The 20,433-nt window shown below is 45.3% G+C and overlaps 1 protein-coding gene across 4 annotated transcripts in view; it reads right to left on the bottom strand.

The window, feature by feature from the left end:
* pak4 (p21 protein (Cdc42/Rac)-activated kinase 4) overlaps window positions 1-20,433 on the bottom strand; it is a 107,007-nt gene that overhangs the window by 57,529 nt on the left and 29,045 nt on the right. Inside the window, exon 1 of one of the 4 annotated variants that reach the window (XM_038785878.1) lies at window positions 16,962-17,120. The exons of 2 other annotated variants lie outside the window; for them this stretch is intronic. The gene's annotated coding sequence lies outside the window, so the exon portion shown is untranslated. Of the gene's footprint in view, window positions 1-2,739; window positions 2,947-16,961; window positions 17,121-20,433 lie in introns of those variants that run through there. One more of the 4 variants, XM_038785876.1, reaches the window with a different exon arrangement.

The following is a 20,433-nucleotide window of genomic DNA, read 5'->3' as shown; positions in this document are numbered from 1 at the left end:
GTTTGTTTCAAACACGAGCTTTCGGAGCACGGCTCCGAAAGCCGTGCTCCGAAAGCTCGTGTTTGAAACAAACCTGTTGGACTTTAACCTGGTGTTGTAAGACTTCTTACTGTGCTTACCCCAGTCCAACGCCAGCATCTCCACATCAGAGAAATGAAAGCGCACCGCGAGCTGACACATTAACTTGGTTTCTCTCTCCCAGGTGCTGCCCGACCTGCTGAGTGTTTCCAGCGTTTTGTTTTCAGACTTCCTACGTCCACGGTATTTTGCTTCGTAATGGGGCAATTTACATTTCCCCACTATTACTCTGCTAAACATTGCAACCTATCTGACCACAGGAAGGTCCCACAAGCTACAAATTAGATCAGTTTTGTTGCTGCTGGCCGAGTTGCTGATTGATCAATATTGATCAAAAGGAGCTGATCCATTCTGTTCTAAAATATATTTCATGGCGAAGGGGCTGGAACTTTCAACAAGATCCACCTATTGTGGCACGGTACCACTGTGGTTAGCACTGTTGCTTCACAGCGCCAGGGTCCAGGGTTTGATCCCGTTAGGGTCACTGTCTGTGCGGAGTCTGCGCGTTCTCCCAGTGTCTGCGTGGGTTTCCTCCGGGTGCTCCGGTTTCCTCCCACAAGTCCCAAAAGACGTGCTTGTTAGGTGAATTGGACATTCTGAATTCTCCCTCTGTGCACCCGAACAGGTGCCGGAGTGTGGCGACTAGGGGCTTTTCACAGTAACTTCATTGCAGTGAAGCCTACTTCTGACAATAATAAAGTAAGACGTCTTACAACACTAGGTTAAAGTCCAACAGGTTTGTTTCAAACACAAGCTTTCGGAGCAATGTTCCTTCCTCAGGTGAAACCTTCACATATTGAGAAACTATTTACCATAAAATTAGCTCGCTGTTGAGTGAGTCAGGAAGCAGTGGTTAGATGGGAACAGGTTCCGGTTTTTAAAAAGGAGTGGGAGGAATGGAAGAGTGGAGCAGACAAGGAAATGAACTGTTTTGAAATTGAAAGAGCAGACGTGTCAGAGTTGGAGAGAGGCCTTGCTTTCAAGGTAATGATCTTGGCAGGGGGAAGATTATATTCGATGGTACATCTGGAGGGATAGAAGAATCGTTCAGAGGATGACCATGATGATCCTAATCAGAAAAGGGTAAACATTACATCCCGAAACACAATCCCAACACATTTATCATGAGCTTCATCATTCCACCCTATTGTTTGAGACTTTCATGAGGGGAGGTGAAAAGAGAACAATCTTTGCACAAATACCTGGTAAACAACATAGGGAAATAAACCCCTTGAGCAAATGAAGGAGAGAGAGGCACAAAGTGTTTATCTGTAGTGTTTCTATCAGAACGATTACACAATTGTGTCTCTTGGATTTCCCCTATTACTCCTCATTGCTCACCAACTCCTCCCATTCACTCCATCCCACACACTTTGTCTGCCAAAGCCTCTATACGTTAGTAAACATTGCAACCAATTTGATCACAGGAAGGTCCCACAAGCCGAAAATTAGATCAACTGCTACCGAATCGGTTTTGATGCTGTTGATCGAGTTGATTCTACGTGACTTGACTCTGCCTGGATACACCTCACGCCCGCTCATTTAACCCAGTCACCCCACCCCCCCGGCTCTCTGGCGGCATTTTTCACTCCAGACATTTTTCCTTTCCTCAGTAATTGCCTTTAACCAAGGAACAGGCGGCTGGGGTGCCAGAATGGCAGCTCCGACTAGATTTTACAATGACTGAAGAGAGGTTTCAATGAAGAGTGATAATAACACCCAGGCAGTGGTCGAGGGTCCCAATCAGCGACGACAGTACGAGGACAAATAGTTACCAAAGATGTTTAAAAGTTAAAAATGGCAGAAAACAAGTGCCAGATCTGAGAAGTGCAAGAAGCCACGCCAACAAGATACACCACCACAGACACGCTAACCACAGACACACACTTTGCACAAGAGCTTTCAACATTTCTCAAGGTTTAGCAATTTTGGAACTGATAGACTTGGGCGGATTCTTTAATAAATTATTTTGATATTTCTCAGTCAGTGTGTGGTGATGACAGGATTGGCCTTGGCTGTGTTAGCTTCTACACTGAGCAGCCACTTTGGGGGGAGGGGTGCTAAATTGTAACCTTGCATAAATCAATGTCCTCAGGAGAAAGAGACACACAAAAAAAAGGTGGAAGAGAAAGTAATTAGTTCCGTCGAAATTACACACAATGCACCCAATCCAGTTTTTGAAAAGCTCCATGTGACGAGGGAGAGAGAGAGGTGGAGAGTACGTGTGTGACTGAATGAATAATACAAGTGTGTTTGTGAATGTGCTGCGGTGTCGGGAGGAGGGGGGGAATATGTCCCTATGGAATTCCATCACAATGCCTCAACTGCTGATGAGTTTAAAGGGTTCGGGTGAGCTCATATTTCACCCACTCACTGCACATACACAGGTTCCTCGGCCACACTCAGCACTTTCCCCACATCAAAACTCTCTACATGTCGTGCAGACTCCAGGAGAGAAAAAGACAACCACCACCCCAAAGCGGCAGGGGATTAGCTCCCTGTCGTTGCTGTGTAATGAAGGTGTGGGGCTCTCTCTCTATATATACCAGCAATTTTTCCACAGCCATGCTGTGTTCTAATCGGTGACTCATTAACAGATACCAACCGGGAGAGGGGAAACCAAACCAAACCCGATTAAAAAGGCACTGAAGTAACACTTACCGCACAAACTCGCCAATCCTTTCAAGCCACTGCCCAGTTTCTTTTTTGTTTGTCTTTACCGAGGCAGGAATTGGGATGTTAAAGACACTTTGCCAAGACACAATCGTTTCCTCGTTCTCCTCCCAGCCTCCCCAGATAAAGAGGTCAATGTTTTCCCTGCAGTCACAGGGATTGTGTTACACCAGTTTCGTTGGTCCGGTCCCTGAGCCACTCACAACCAGTTTCGTGACGTTTGCCAGAGCTTTGGGCTACACCCCCACCCCCTTCATCAAACACAAACCGCAGGAGTGGAGTTTCACACAGCTCCACAATCTCTCACAAATACTCAGTGTGGGCTGAGCTAGATTCTGCTGCCAGTCCCCGGGGCTGGGAACACTCTTTTCACCCCCCCCCCCCCAAAAAAAAATAAACAAAACTTTGAATTGCCAAACTCATTCAGCATTTTAAAGTTCAGTACCTGACAGCTCTCTGTGTTTCTTCTCCCTTTCCAATCAGCATGGTAGCTTTGGTACAGTGTGCAAAGTCTAAGACCTGTACTTTATTTTAATAAACAAGTATATCTCTCAAAAGCCAAGATTTCTCTGACTAATGGATCTGAGTGATGTGGCTGCCATCAAGATGCCAGCCAGTCTGTGTGTGTGTGTGTGTGTGTGTGTAGCAAGCTCCCACCAGCACCATTGACATAAATGACTGGTTAGAATTTTTGGCATTAGTTAGTGTGCGGTACGGTATAGAGGAGAGCTTTTCAAATCCAGCCACAGGGGCTGGTTTAGCACACTGGGCTAAATTGCTGGCTTTTAAAGCGGACCAAGGCAGGCCAAGGCAGGCCAGCAGCGCGGCTCAATTCCCGCACCAGCCTCCCTGAACAGGTGCCGGAATGTGGTGACTAGGGGCTTTTCACAGTAACTTCATTGAAGCCTACTCATGACAATAAGCAATTTTCTTTTCATTTTCATGTTTAACACTGATATTGTACCATTTAGAAAATACAGAAACAAAACATTCAATCCAATTGATCCGTGCCAGTATTTATACTCAGTAGGAGTTTCCTCACCACCGAGTTCATCCAAAACTATTGTAGCATATCCTCCTCCAGCTGGACAGATACTGGACAGTATCTGCAGCATCTGTGGGAGAGAGAAGGGAGCTAACTTTCGAGTCAGAGCTTCGCCAAACAGTCATCCAGAGGCAAAATATTGGCTCCCTGCTCTCTAAACAGAAGGTAGCACTGTCTTTCACAGCGCCAGGGACCCGGGTTCGATTCCCGGCTTGGGTCACTGTCTGTGCGGAGTCTGCACGTTCTTCCCATGTCTGCGTGGGTTTCCTCCGGGTGCTCTGGTTTCCTCCCACGAGTCCCGAAATACGTGCTCGTTAGGTGAATTGGACATTCTGAATTCTCCCTCAATGTACCCGAACAGGATTAGCATTGCTGTCTACGGCGCTGAGGACCCGGGTTCGAATCCCGGCCCTGGGTCACTGTCTGTGTGGAGTTTGCACATTCTCCCCGTGTTTGCGTGGGTTTCACCCCCACAACCCAAAAGATGTGCAGGATAGGTGGATTGGCCATGTTAAATTACCACTTAATTGGAAAAAATTGGGCACTCTAAATTTTAAAAAAAGGGGAAAAAAAATGAACCCGAACTGGCGCCGGAATGTAGCGACTAGGGGGCTTTTCACAGTAACTTCATTGCAGTGTTAATGTAAGCCTACTTGTGACAATAAAGATTATTATTATTGCTGTATGCAAATTGACTGCTGCCTTTCCCACAACAGTGACTAATTTCAAAAGGTACTTTACAGTGTATACAAGCACTCCAGGGCACTCCAAGGCCGTGAAAAACAATGTATAAATTCAAGTTCCGTAGGTACTGCCAACAGCATAAAAGTGCCCCTTGTGATGAATGTAGAAATTGTTATATGTTGCAATATTATTTAAAAACCTAGGTTACGGTATCTAGACTGTGTGCTGACAAAAGCTGTAATTAAGAAGTCATAATATGTGATGTCATGATTGATTCTAACCATTTTCTTGTTTACATATAAAGGGCTAATGGGATATTGTGATTGGTGATTCCCTGGAGTGTAGATAACTTGAGTTATATTTAGTCCCAGCTAAGCAGGTCATGTGACATCTTAGTGGGATACAGATGATGTAATTAACAGGAGGAGACAAGTCTGTCTGTAGTTTTGCAGTTTGCCATAGGATTTGGGTCTGGCAAGACTGAAGGATTTTAACTTGACAGCAGTTTTGCCAAATGCTGCTGGGTAGAGTAGAAGTGGACTGAATCTGCACCTGAAAAGGGCTCTCTCACTCTCTCCATAAGTCTCTACACAGCTAAGCAAGTAATCTGTATGTTAACTTTATTTATAAGTGGCATTTGAACTGTATTGGGTTGCTTAATTGGACTGAGTAGCAGGTATAGATAGTAATTTAAGTTTTTCCTTGTATTTAGGAACTGTTTAATTGATAATTATTTGATGTTAATGTGGCTGATCCTGTGTTTCAATCAAAATTTGTTGCAACATAAAAGATACTTATTGGTCAGGGTCATCAACCTTGGGGTGAAGTACCTTTTCCTCACTATTTCACAATTTAAAAAAAAATTTAGAGTACCCAATTCATTTTTTCCAATTAAGGGGCAATTTAGCACGGCCAATCCACCTACCCTGCATTTCTTTGGGTTATGGGGGCGAAACCCACGCAAACACGGGGAGAATGTGCAAACTCCACACGTGGACAGTGACCCAGAGCCGGGATCGAACCTGAGACCTCGGTGCCGTGAGGCAGCAGCGCTAACCACTGTGCCACCGTGATGCCCTTTTTACAAATTTTAAAAGGTTGTTTGAGGTTCTTGGCCGGTATCCTAACACCCTCAGCTCTAAGGTCACCCTAAGGTTTGAGGATAAGGAGTGAAACCTTTTAGGACTGAGGTGAATCTGTGGAATTCACTGCCACAAAAAGTAAGGGATCAACGGATATTGGGGGGGGGGGGGGGGGCAGGAACTGGGTATTAAACATGATGATCAGCCATGATCATAATGAATAGCAGAGCAGGCTTGAAGGGCCGATTGGCCTCTTCCTGCTCCTATTTTCTATGTATGATATTGGCAATTTCATGCAGGATGGCTGGTATGGAAAAAAACGTCTGGAGGTCAGGACTGGGCCATGTTGAGGCAGAGTAGAAGTCTTATTCTGTATCTGCGAAATTATAACATCACTGAATGCTGGATGCCGATCATGCGTGCCTCAAATGGGAGAACGAAAACAAACCCAACTGAACCACCAGATTGGGCAGGCAGGCAGGCAGGAAAAGGCAAAGGATGGCAGCTCCGAGAACGTGCTAAAGTTTCAGCCTCCAGTACCTTCGGTCTTCCCACGTGGCGTTCCCAAACTTAAAATAACCACTGGAGAACAGGTCATTAAACCGCATGAAGCAAACAAAAAAATGTAACATCTACAGGTCTCATAAATCTGACCCACGCACGCAAAACATGCAAGGACACAATTAGCCTGCAGTCTACCCCACTGTCTCCAAGGTCGCATTATTTGCCTGACAATAGAGCTGTGTCGGCAGCATAAATATTATTTTGCACGACAGCAAGCTGGTCGTGTCTTCGCACAAGCGGCCATTATCAGGGCTTTTATCCACCGTGGTGCTTGGAGAGAGTGGACGGTGCAGCCAAACCTGATCCATATCCTTGTAATCAAACAGCAGGAACCCCAACAGAGATTCCCCTTGGCTTAGCAACAGTCAACTGCAGTTCAATGGCATAACACAAGCCTCGAGGGTTTTAATGGCTTGGTTTCGCAATGTGGATTGCTGGAGGAGTCACACTGAGTGTCTGATTATTTTCTCATTACCACTAGCAAGAACATGGCACAATCCTTTCAACAGAGAGTTTATGTTTAACTGCAACTGGAAATGACGGGAACTCAAAAGAATAAAGACACCGAATTACACATCACCAGAAAAAGCATTTTAAAATACTGGCTACGTTCAAATGGACACCATTTTAAATTGGAATCTAATAAACAAGCATTAATTTGCCAGTTTGCCAATTACATTGCTAAATACGGCTCTTCTATTCTGGTGGCCGCCAGTTTAAGTGAGGTGAATTTAGCAGCTTAATCACTAGGCTCAGGAACGTTGGTGTCCTGAAATTAAAACTGCCCTGGCATTGGAAGCAACTTCAATTTCTTCAATAAGTGGATGACCACCCCACCCAATTTCAGTACAGCAGAAGGGGGGAGGCTAAGTTTTAATATACTGATAATAATCTTTATTAGTGTCACAAATAGGCTTACATTAACACTGCAATGAAGTTACTGTGAAAATCCCCTCGCCGCCACACTCCGGCGCCTGTTCGGGTACACGGAGGGAGAATTCAGAATGTCCAATTCACCTGACAAGCACGTCTTTCGGGACTTGTGGGAGGAAGCCGGAGCACCCGGAGGAAACCCACGCAGACACAGGGAGAACGTGCAGACTCCGCGAAGAGAGTGACCCAAGCCGGGAATCGAACCCGGGTCCCTGGCGCTGTGAAGCAACAGTGCTAACCACTCCGCTACCATGCCGCCCATACTATACGCCTACTTGTAAAGCAACCATATGTAAATTCACACTACCGACTTTGCAGATTTAGACTTGGCATGTGTCTATGAACTGCATAATACGAGTGGCAAGTACTGGTGTTTTCGCGTATGTCAATGATAGGAGCTATTTGGCTATTGTACATTTTGATAAGAGTAAAACACTGACAAACTGTAGTGGAAGACAGGGTGGCAACCAGATTGCACAGACTTAAGGTAAAAACTGGAGGAAAGATTGGAGGGGGGGGAAATTTTGTGGAGAGTGGTTTTGATCGAGGATGCAATGCCTGATTGAAGCGATTAACCGGTCACAATCAGATACTTGAAGAGGAAAATGTGACAATGCTGTCAGGAAGCAGCAGTGGAGGGCTAATTAGGTAGCTTTTGGAACAGGCAAGATGGACCAAATGGCCTCATTCTATGTTATATTGTTCTGTGATTCGATAAACACTAATTAAATATTCCTCCAGAATACTGACATTGACCCACAAAATAAGTTTATGATAAAACTGCTCCTCCACACCATTCCCAATTGCATGTGCCCCTGCATGTCACACCACCAGCCATGGGATTACCCCTCCCACACAAGGGCATCGCTTCAAAGACTCGTTATTCAGTTTGGCCTGTGGCGCTCTGCTGTGTTTACATATTGCTGCCGCTTATTGTCCAACTACAGCGGCTGAATTTATTCCTGAACAAGAGCCTCTCTCTTGTCTCTCTGCCAGACGCTAATATTAGATTTATGGAGCAAAAGACATTTTAGTTTGGCTAACAATCTGGGGGGGGGGGGGAAAGAAAAAAATTATTACAGCATTGCAGCAGTGATTTTCAAAACTGAGCGATTTATTTCTGACCAGCACAATTTACAAATGGTTGCGGGGGACAAAATACCAGCCCTGTGCCAGTTTCATAAATCATGTATTTGAGATTAGCTCCCACTTATTGAGAGTGCACTTCATTCATAGAATATCGCTCAGATGGTAAAACATTTACTGACAGCACATGGAAATGAAGGAACGGCAGAATTATTCCTCCAGGTGCCTCACTTACAGTGCCCGTTTATCAGTGTTCAGCTGTGCAATGCACGTAGATGATTCCCAGAATTCTGGTGGCACAGAGGTTAACACTGTTGCTTCACAGCGCAAGGGTCCCGAGTTCGATCCCCACTTGGGGCACTGTCTGTGTGGAGTCTGCATGTTCTCCCATCTCTGCTTGGGTTTCCTCTGGGCGCTCCAGTTTCCTCCCACAAGTCCCGAAAGACGTGCTTGTTAGGTGAATTGGACATTCTGAATTCTCCCTCTGTGTACCCGAACAGGCACCGGAGTGTGGCGATGAGGGGATTTTCACAGTAACTTCACTGCAGTGTTAATGTAAGCCTACTTATGACACTAATAAAGATTATATTATAGTTCTTCCAATCAGTGCTTTGCTCAGATTGGGTTTCCAAATACTTTAGACTCTGCCATCTAAAGGAGAAAGTTACTTTGAGGAGGGGGGAGGATTACAGCAAGTTGCAAAAGATTTTTCCCAAGTGAAAGTCCCCTGGGACAGACAAGTATAGAGTTCCAAAGGCCATTCAGCCCATTCAGTCTGTGCACCTTTGCATACAAAAATCACACTATTACAGAAAAACTGCACGTTACAGCATTTTTCAAATCTCGGCCCAAAGAGCTTCACAGGTCAGGAACAGTTATTTGAAGTGTGATCACATAGTAATCGCGCAAATGCGGCAGCTAATTCCGCATAGCAAAAGGCAAGAAACTGACCAGTTAATCAGTTTTGGAGACTGAACGCCAGGAGAAACGTTCCTGCTCTTCTTCAAATAGCGCCATGAGAACTTTTAGTTCAGTAAGAAGTCTTACAACACCAGGTTAAAGTCCAACAGGTTTGTTTCAAACACGAGCTTTCGGAGCACGGCTCCTTCTTCAGGTGAAGAAGGAGCCGTGCTCCGAAAGCTCGTGTTTGAAACAAACCTGTTGGACTTTAACCTGGTGTTGTAAGACTTCTTACTGTGCTCACCCCAGTCCAACGCCGGCATCTCCACATCATAACTTTTAGTTCAACAGCGGTCGGTTTAACATCTCACCCCACTCGGAAAGTATTCCATCTTCCACCCACCACCCTTCCCCTCAGATTGTCATTCTCCTTGAAGTGCTCGTTAAACCCAGCTGAAGTGCTGGATGTCAAGTGCACAACTGATAATGCATGCCTGTCCCAGCTGGTTCAGGAAACTAAGTTTAAAATTAGCAATGCTCTTCCTGGAGCTCGATGGGGCCCCCGCTTATTGGCGCACTTCAAACATCAGTATCAGCCAGAGGGGCTTCATGAGACAGACAACGCTGTACCCCTTGACTGCCTTGTCGTGGATACATTATGCATTTAATCAAGCACTGTGCATCCAGCAAGGTATTGGCAATGGTATTACAGGGGTATCACAGTCATGTTGCTCTGCCAAGTGGCACACCACAAATATATGTTGAATATTCCTGCTTGTATTTGTGGGGACACTGGACATATTTCAGAAACTACCAATTAAATAAATAATTAATGCATTTGTATGTATTAATTGCGTTTTTTCAAAAACACCTCAAATCAATTAACATCTAATTGATTGCACCCCGCTTCAAGCACAGTTATAGAAACGAACACAGCAGCCATTTCTGTACTGCAAGGTCCCCCAAACTATAAGAATTGTGTTCGTGATGGCAAAGGAAGAATGTTGTTGATAACATTGGGGGAACGCGCTCTCTTTGCTTGTACGCTTTGGGTTCTTCTGTGGTCATCTTAAAGCAGAGTGGTATCGATCTCAGGTTCTTGTTCATAAGGCAACACCTCCAAACAGTACAGAATTTCCTCAGCACAGCACACAAGTGCCGGTCTAGAGTTTGTACCGGATTGATCCACCAGACAGGTCTCATGCTCAGTCTCTAGTCTGTATCTAGTTAGGTGCACAGGCTGGGGCTTGTTTCTTTGGAAAGATAGACTGAAAGGTGATCTGATAAGAGATCGTCACAATCATGAAGAAATTTGATAAAGAGAAGAGATAGGGATGTTTCCATTTGTGCGTGCGTGTGTGTGTGTGTGTGAGTAGGGGCTCTAAAACCTTGGATCATAAATGTAAAATAGTCACTAATGCATACAGCAAGGAATTCGGGAGAAACATCTTTCCGCAGAAAGTAGAATTAAACACATGGGGTGGTTGAGACGCACAGCAGGAATACATTCAAGCTAACGGGTGAGCGAGAAAGCGATGGAGAGATTTGTTGAGGTGCTTTGGGAGTTTAAATGTCAGCACACCCCAATTGGGCCAAATGGCCTGTAAAATTCTATGTTATTCTTTTTTTTCAATTCATTTTTTCCAATTAAGGGGCAATTTAGCGCGGCCAATCCACCTACCCTGCACATCTTTGGGTTGTAGGGGGGTGAAAACCACGCAAACACGGGGAGAATGTGCAAACTCCACACGGACAGTGACCCAGAGCCGGGATCGAACCTGGGACCTCGGCGCTGTGAAGCGGCAGTGCTAACCACTGCGCTAAAATTCTATGTAATTCTGCAAATTGCCCACAAAGCTTTTGAAGGAATAAAGTTTGAGTGACAATAAAGGTTACAGTATCATTATGCAATGGTGTGCATGCTGCTTAAGGCCAATTAAATTGTCAACTTCTAAGGAAGAAAGCCAGTGAGCAGTACTATATAAAAACGGTCTTCACGGGGTGCCAACGTCTGCTTACTGAACCACGTAACAGATAAAGCAACAAAAAAAATAAGCTCACTTACTGAACCCACACTTGTTCCTGTGGCTTTTAGATACATTCCAATCTTAAGTGCATATGATATAACTTTAAAGTCATGCATTAATGCTTTATGCATTAAAGTCAACAAATGCAGACATACAAATATAGCTCTCTTTAGTTTTGTGTACAGGAAAGCTGGTAGCTAGGGAGAAGGGCTGAGACTCAGAATACAAGGCCCCAATCAGAGCTAATGCCCTCTTATAGAATTCCAGATATCATGCACTTAAGCATTTTCGGAGCCTTTAACTACCTCAACCACCCAAACCTATTTACAGCAGCTTTGCTTAATAATTATCCCAACCAACGCACAGACAAATTAAAAGGGAGAGAGAGCTGGGAGCATGAAGAGCCAGTGTGGCTTCATACCAATGAGCCATGTCAGAGACAGGGCATGGCCATCTCTCCCAATCCTCTCATTATGGGGTGAGCAGGGAACAGAATAAATTGTCCAGGAGGGGAGGGGGCGGGCGCGGGATTGGGGGAGAGGAATTGCAGCTGTATTCCTATCTCTCATAATTCTGTTTAAATGCCTTCAGTTCAGCTTTTGCCCTGGCTACGGGACCAAGATAAATCCCAGAGCTGAAGGGGTTGGATTACGAGGAGAGGTTGAGTAGACTGGGGCTGTACTCGTTGGAATTTAGAAGGATGAGGGGGGATCTTATAGAAACATTTAAAATTATGAAGGGAATAGATAGGATAGATGCAGGCAGGTTGTTTCCACTGGCGGGTGAAAGCAGAACTAGGGGGCATCGCCTCAAAATAAGGGGAAGTAGATTTAGGACTGAGTTTAGGAGGAACTTCTTCACCCAAAGGGTTATGAATCTATGGAATTCCTTGCCCAGTGAAGCAGTTGAGGCTACTTCATTAAATGTTTTTAAGGTAAAGATAGATAGTTTTTTGAAGAATAAAGGGATTAAGGGTTATGGCGTTCGGGCCGGAAAGTGGAGCTGAGTCCACAAAAGATCAGCCATGATCTCATTGAATGGCAGAACAGGCTCGAGGGGCCAGATGGTCTACTCCTGCTCCTCGTTCTTATAACCTGATCAAGGTCTCCACTTATATGCTTTTTACATAGTTACATAGAGTTACTTTGAGTATAAACCTCAAAATGAGAGAATCTAACCATTTACCCGTGACATTACCATTGTTGAATTCCCCACTAACAACATCCGGGGGAAGAGGGGGAACATTTTTTTCCTCTTTTTTTCCCCTTAAATTTAGAGTGCCCAATTCATTTTTTCCAATTAAGGGGCAATTTAGCGTGGCCAATCCACCTACCCTGCACATCTTTGGGTTGTGGGGGTGAAACCCACGCAAACAGGGGGAGAATGTGCAAACTCCACACGGACAGTGACCCAGAGCCGGGATCGAACCTGGGACCTCAGCACCGTAGGCAGCAGGGCTAATCCACTGCGCCACCGTGCTGTCCAATCAATGGAACTCTTGAAGACCAGAGTGACCCCTTGGTATCCTGATAAACAGATTACCGATCACATTGTTCTTTGTGGGATCTTTCACAAAATGGTTGGTGAGTTTGCCGACGTCAGCAACTACAGATTAAAAGCAGTTCATTGACTGTTAAATACTTTGGGAGATCCGGAGTATGTGAAAGGCGTTAAAACAGTCTTTTCTCACTGCAAGCTTTCTTGCTTTCTTGGCCGTGCTAAAGCCAGGAATGCTTCAGAGAAACAGCATACAAATTGGGCAGAATATAAATTAGATGTTTCAATAGGAAGGTGGACAAAAAACACTGGAGACAGAGCAGGAAAGGGAAGAGAGGGGCTGTTTGAGAATCGGGATGATGATTGGAAGGGTCAGAGATGAAGACAACGTTCGATATTAAAAGGGTCACTAGGGAAATGAGGCAATGTAACAGCCAGCAATAGCGAAACAGGCAGTAAGTAGGAATGATGCAAGGGCAGCACGATAGCACAAGTGGATAGCACTGTGGCTTCACAGCGCCAGGGTCCCAGGTTAGATTCCCGGCTGGGTCACTGTCTGTGCGGAGTCTGCACGTTCTCCCCGTGTCTACGTGGGTTTCCTCCGGGTGCTCCGGTTTCCTCCCACAGTCCAAAGATGTGCAGGTTGGGTGGACTGGCCACACTAAATTGCCCTTACTGTCTAAAAAGGTTAGGAGGGATTATTGGGTTACGGGGAATAGGGTGGAAGTGAGGGCTTAAGTGGGTCGATGGGCCAAATGGCCTCCTTCTGCACTGTATGTTCTATGTAACGCTATTGTCAATGACGCTGAGCAGGAGTACAGCTAGATAATAATAACTGCTTATTGTCACAAGTAGGCTTCAATGAAGTTACAGTGAAAAGCCCCTAGACGCCACATTCCGTCGCCTGTTCGGGGAGGCCGGTACGGGAATTGAACCCGCGCTGCTGGCCTTGTTCTGCATTATAAGCCAGCTGTTTAGCCCACTGTGCTACACCAGCCCCTAAAAGACAAGGGTGCTCGAGTAAACATTCAAAGATATATTTGAGGAGGATGGTAAGATAAAGAATGAAAAGTGAATTCAATCTATGGTCTAATTCACACATGGATGTTATTTATTCCATTACCAGTGCAGTCCGATACGTTCTTAAGTTTTTGCACCCATAAAAAAACCTTAATACCTGAATGTGCATAACAAAACCCAGTTACCTTAAACATACATATCCTTTTTAAAAGTATCCAACTTTTTTTTTGAAGCAAGTATAATTTCTGTTTCAACTACAGTGAGTACAGCAGTATATCAACCCACAAAAACTGCCATGATTTATCTATCTGATTTTGTTTGGAATTACTTTTTTTTTTTAAATTTAGTGTGCCCAATTCTATTTTTCTCCAATTGAGGCAATTTAGCATGGCCACTCGATCTAACCTGCACATCTTTTTGGGTTGTGGGGGCGAAACCCACGCAGACTCGGGGAGAATGTACAAACCCCACGGAGAGTGACCCAGAGCCGGGATCGAACCAGATCCTCGGCGCCATGAGGCAGCAGTGCTAACCACTATGCCATCCTTGTTTGGAGTTACTGGATCACTTTAAAAACAAGGTTAGTAAATGGCTTAATTTTGTGTGGATCACTTGGTAACAAGCACAGTGCAGATGCAGGATGACTCAAAGCCTCCCAGTTTAAACAAACCTTCTCCCCGTCTAGGAGGACTGAGATGGATCTCTGGGGCTGTACTCCCGAGTCTGATTTGATGCAGTTCCGAATGTGATAAATGATAATGATTTCAATAGCTCTTGTTGGCATCTCCCAATTGCCTTTTGTCCTGTTGGTTAGTAGCAGCCTGGGAACAGACATTCTCTAGAAACCCTCATTTAATAACTTCATAAATTTGCAGTCTGGTGACACACTGAATGGGAGAAGCATGCCCTGGGCAGCACTGAACATTTACAAGGTCGCTGAAGGAGGAATTCTACACTAAGATACAGTTTGCCTCTGGCCAGCTTAATCATAAAAACCTTGGGGAAAATAGTTCAGTTTCCTGGTTTGACATTTTCCCCAATCAGTTTCTCGTCCTGGTGCTCTGTTTTCGATCCCAACAGCGTTACTAATACTGTTGCTAATATTAATGATAATGTTGGTGAACCACAAGCCTTCCCTTATATCGATCAAATGACCACACAGCCTGTTAGTTAGTTCAAAAGATGGTTTATTTACATACACAAGAGTTACCTCGACATGCAAACACAATATCTACTACGAGTTAAACTACACCTATCAGCTGCAATAACCTACACTTAACTTCAGGGCTTCCGGCACTGTGCAGATGGATAAGGCCTTTATCTGGATTTCACTTGGCTGGTTCGAAGAAAGTGGCTGTCTCTCTGCTGGTCTCATCTGTCAGGTAGCAATCGTTGGTCTTGAACTTGGCTGGCTGTTCCTGCTGCAATTGGCTGGCACAGGCCGGATCAAACAGAGACAGAACACATGGCTGTGCTCTCTTTCATCCCTTTGGGATTTCACGCTCTTTGAGGCGGTCCTTAACCTTGGACCCAATAGTTCGACAGGGCTCTGATCACTGTCTTCAATTTCAGCCAATAAAGGGTGAGTGCCTTGGTGACTGGACAGGTCCTTAGCGGTCATCGACTTTGGCAGTTGGGCTCTCTGAGTAAAGGGAGTGGCGCCGTTCGGTCTGTGGCTGTACCGGTTGCTTGATTGGAGTTCTATTGTCCTGGGAAAATGGGCCATTGAAAGGTAAACGAGCGGGGGGGGGGGGGGGGCATCTAAGTTTTGCTTTTTTCCCCAGCTCTTTATCCCCCCTGTATTCTCTTTAAAATATAACCAACAGAACATTCGGAAATCAAAACTTGGAGGTCAATAAACAACTAGTTCCTAGTTTATTGTCCTATTCATAACTGGACAATGAAGCTGGGTTTCGCCCCCACAACCCAAAAATGTGCAGAGTAGGTGGATTGGACACGCTAAATTGCCCCTTAATTGGAAAAAATAATTGGGTAATCTAAATTTTAAAAAAAAGTGATAGGAAATTTATTACAGGGTGGTGGTGGTGGGGTAGAGGGAGAGACGGGAGGATTTAGTGATTCCGACCAATTCAAACAAGTTGGGTGGATGGGCTAGTGAGACAACTATTAATTAATGAGCGTAAGCGCAGTGTTGGAATGTTTCAACCATTTAGAGGAACCAACAAAGGTTAAGCAAAATCGGGCATGGTAGCTCAGTGGTTAGCACTGTTGCTTCACAGCTCCAGGTTCAATTCCTGGCTTGGGTCACTGTCTGTGCGGAGTCTACACATTCTCCGTGTGTCTGTGTGGGTTTCGTCCGGGCGCTCCGGTTTCCTCCCACATCCCGAAAGATGTGCTGTTAGGTAATTTAGACATTCTGAATTCTCCCTCCAAGTACCTGAACAGGCGCCGGAATGGGGCGACGAGTGACTATTCACAGTAACTTCATTGCAATGTTCATATAACTCTACTTGTGACAATAAAGACTTCTTTTTAAATCCTGCATTAATCATCCATTCTTAATGCCCAATTAGAGGAAGATGGCTTGTGACAGCCCCACACATTAGACTTTCCTTACTAATGGGGTGCAGTGGTTAGCACTGCTGCTTCACGGTGCTGAGGACCGGGGTTTGATTCCGGCCTCAGGTCACTGTCCGTGTGGAGTTTGCACATTCTCCCCGTGTCTGCGTGGGTCTCACCCCCACAGCCCTAAGATGTGCAGGGTAGGTGGATTGGCCACCCTAAATATTGCCCCTTAATTGGAAAAAAAGAATTGGATGCTTTAAATATATTTTAAAAATTAAAAAAGAATTTCCTCACTAAAGATACGCCTGTAAAACCAATTTATTTTACCGACACCTCCCCCGCACCCCCAACAATATCTCCTCATTTTATTCAGTGTCAATTTATTGTTTGCAGCTCTGGTAAAGCGATGTGGGATGTCCTTGAACGAAAGAAGCAATACGAAATGCTAATTTTTGTATCGCCAGGTCCTCGCACTCGGGAATAAAAGCTCCTTCGTCAAGTTGGCGAGTACAGTGAATTCTGTACTTTTACGACGTTGGTGGCACTGGTAACGAGTTAGGCTTGGACCCATTTCACATCACATGAAATGTGGAGAGGGAGGAGAGGGGAAGCGAGAGAAAGAGACACTTTCCAGATTAAAATTCCTGGCTATGAAAATACAATAAGGCTTTTAAACTCTCCAACTCAGATCTCACTCACCTACTCAACGCTTGGCGAAAGATTTTGCCCAACATTCAGAAAAACAAAAGTCAAATAATCTATCAGGTAAAACTATTCTGGATGAAGTGCCAATTTATAACCCATTACACATGTTACAAAACTGGGAAATAATTTTTCACTTCTTACCTTCAAAAGAAGCAGGAATCCCAATCAATTGAATTGTTTTTAAAATAATGACGACACACAGTGCTGTCTCTTTGACTCCATGCATTTGCGATGTTTAAGATGTGTATTCTCAACGAAACTACACAATGGCAAGCATCAAAAGAAATGTTTGAGCAAAGCTGACATTATTACAGTCTGTGAACGAGGAAGGAGCTTGAATGAAGGTGCTAAGGCACAGGACTGCGTACACAAGAGGAACAATCCTCACCAGGGCAACAGCTATTTTTAGACAACGCTGCAATATACTGTTACATATTGAAAGTGCAGCTGAGAAACTAGTCAACGGACACAGAGCAAAGAGAGTTACTGGAGGAGGAGGCGGAGGAGGGGGGAGGGCAAAGGAATGTTTCGATGGACCAAACTTTGATCATAACTAGGCACGTTCACCTTACCGCAGCGTTGAAAGTTTAATCAGCAGTCTAGCTGTTGAAGGGCTAGATACCTTCGTGATGGGTGCCTTCTACATATTTGGGTTTAAATGCAAAGCCTTCATATCACAAATGACGAGAGGCCATCGAGACAGGCAGGTGGCGTTGGACGGTGATCTCGCTGATAAAAAATCCAACCCACCCTTCAGCTGCCATGCCTCGAAGTCCTTGCATGTCAAGTCTAATTTATTAATACTTTTTCCTCCAAGAGCCTGAGGAGGCACACGTTCTCCCATATTTGCTGCCAAAGCAAAATTCGTCTTGCTAAGATTTACCAGCCTAGCATGACATTGTCTGGAGGTTCATGGCCTGGTGGCTACGCGCATGAACGCAGGCTCTTGTGAAACGCGAAACAGAAGCTGGCTAAGTGAGCAGAATGCTTGTGGACTTGTCCAACCAAGTCTAGGATCGCTTGGGAGGGACGGACAGTAGGGCACGTGTTCACAATATTTGGCAATGCTGGAATTTTGTGAAATTTATCGTGCTAAAGGGAAGAATGAATCAGTGCTATGACACTGACTATTGAAAGGCCCTTAGGGACTATGGAGAATGTAAAAAAAGGACAATGGCGACTTCTGGTGACGGCCAGTCGCACAAAAGGTGATTCACGTCTGGAAACTTCCTCTTGGACCTTCTTGACCCGAGGAACGGGCACCAAACCTTTAATTAAGAAGGTCCCCCACAACAACTCGACTGGGTTTGGATGCCAGCGAACCACCGGACAGGCTGCAAGTGGAGGGCAGCACGATGGCTCAGTGGTTAGCACTGCTGCCTCACGGCGTGAGGTCCCAGGTTCGATCGCGGCCCCGGGTCACTGTCCATGTGGAGTTTGCACATTCTCCCCGGCAAAAAGATGAGCAGGATAGGTGGATTGGCCACACTAACCTGCCCCTTAATTGGAAAAATTAATTGAATACTCTAAAGTATGTGCATGATAGCTACAGTAGTGTTTTTAATAATCCAGGTTTGCAAGACAGCTCGTCTCTTTTTGTCCCTTATTTGGAAAAAAAAGTTGGATTCTCTAAAGTTATAAAAATAAACAAATCCCCCCTGAACCTCCCCGTCCCTCACCTTGAACTGGTGTCCCCCTGTAACCGACCCTTGAACTAAGGGGAACAGCTGCTCCCTATCCACCCTGTCTATGTCCCTCATAATCTTGTCCACCTTGATCAGGTCGCCCTCTCACCCCTCTCCGTTCCAGAGAAAACAACCCAAGCCTATCCAACCTCTCTTCATGACTTAAATGTTCCATCCCAGGCAACATCCTGGTGAATCGCCTCTGCACCCCCCTCCAGTGCAATCACATCCTTCCTATAATGTGGCGACCAGAACTGCACACAGTACTCCCGCTGGGGCCTCATCAATGTTCTATACAACTCCATTTGGACTTCCCTGCTTTTGCAATCTATGGTCCCATTGATAACGGCATGTGTACTATATCCCTTTTCCACCAATATTAACCTGCCCTTCAGCATTCAGAGATCTATTTACAAATACGCCAAGGTCTCTTTGTTCCTCAGAACTTCCCAGTTTGGCAAATTACTCCTTCCAAAAGTGTAACACCTCACATTTTTCAGGATTAAATTCCATCTGCCACTTTTTTTGTCCATTTCACCATCATCCTGTAATCCAAGACACTCAATCTCACCGTTAACCACCCGGCCTTTCTTTGTCCAATCCACAACTATAAGGCCTTAAGACCATAAGACATAGGAGCAGATTTAGGCCACTCGGCCCATCGAGTCTGCTCCGCCATTCAATCATGGCTGATATTTTTCTCATTGCCATTCTCCTGCCTTCTCCCCATAACCCCTGATCCTCTTATTGATCAAAAACCTATCTATCTCTGTCTTAAAGACTGTTACTATGTTAGTAATAAATTTTGTTTTAATATACCATATCCCTATTTCGCCTGAAATCACTCCTGGAGCTAGGTATCGTTTCCTCATAGTCTTACAAATTAAAATAAAATATTGGGGTTTCTGTCCAGTATTGTGACCACTGCCGGGATTGTCATAATGCGCCTGGCATGGCCCCCTGCACTGAACCAGGTTTGTTCCCCCAGCTTGGCAGTAATGGGAGAGTGGGTGATATGACGCGCCATATTGAACACAATTCTCCTGCTGCTGATGGCCCAGAGTCTCTGCGATGCCCAGTTGAGTTGCTAGATGGGTTTGAAGTCGACCGAGTTTAGGATGGTAGTGTCATGTCATGGACAGATGCAGCAGGGAGATCGCAGAGGGCGAGGTAAAGTAGGTTTTTTCCCTCTCGGCTGGTTCCTACCGCCGCCCCAGTCTGGCAGCTATGTTCTTTAAGACTCAGCCAGTCAGTGGTGGTGCTACCAAGCCACTGTTGGTGATGGACACTGAAAGCACCCCCCCCCCCCCCCCCCCCCAGAGTATTTGTTGTGCCCTTGGCACCCTCAGTGCTTCTTCCAATTGGTGTTCAACATTGAGGTATATTGCTTCATCAGTTGAGGGTTGGCATGCATTTCGCCTTCTTGATGTATGCCCAGGGTGGCAACAGCATGGATGCCACCAGATGGAACAAGAGGCCTAAGCTGGCTAAAAGACCTAGCGATCTGTATTTAAGGAGGACCTTCAATAGCAGGACACCACCTGCGCTGGAGTGAAAATGTTGCAATGACATGTGCCACTGGCACAGTCTTGCTGTCAATAGTTCCATCGGTCCCATGCTGGGCAAAGTCAGTCTATTACGGATGTCCAGTACTGTGTATACCTATTATTCCATCGATAAGAAAGGTTAAAAAAAAGTTTTATCCATGGAATCCCTACAGGAGGAGGCCATTTGGTCCATCGAGTCTCTGCTGACCCTCCAAAAGAGCACTCCGACTAGGCCCATTGCCAACCCCCCCTCCCCTAACCCTGTAACCCCGCGCATTGAGCATGGCCTCACCTGCACATCTTTGGGAGGAAACCGGAACATCCGGAGGAAACCCACTCAGACACGGAGAGAACTCCACACAGACAGTCAGAGTTACCCCC

This window comes from Scyliorhinus canicula, chromosome 27, assembly GCF_902713615.1.
Source record: "Scyliorhinus canicula chromosome 27, sScyCan1.1, whole genome shotgun sequence".
Lineage (NCBI taxonomy): Eukaryota > Metazoa > Chordata > Chondrichthyes > Carcharhiniformes > Scyliorhinidae > Scyliorhinus > Scyliorhinus canicula.
The sequence above is the reverse complement of the archived record's forward strand: the minus strand, read 5'-3'. Positions and strand labels throughout refer to the sequence as shown.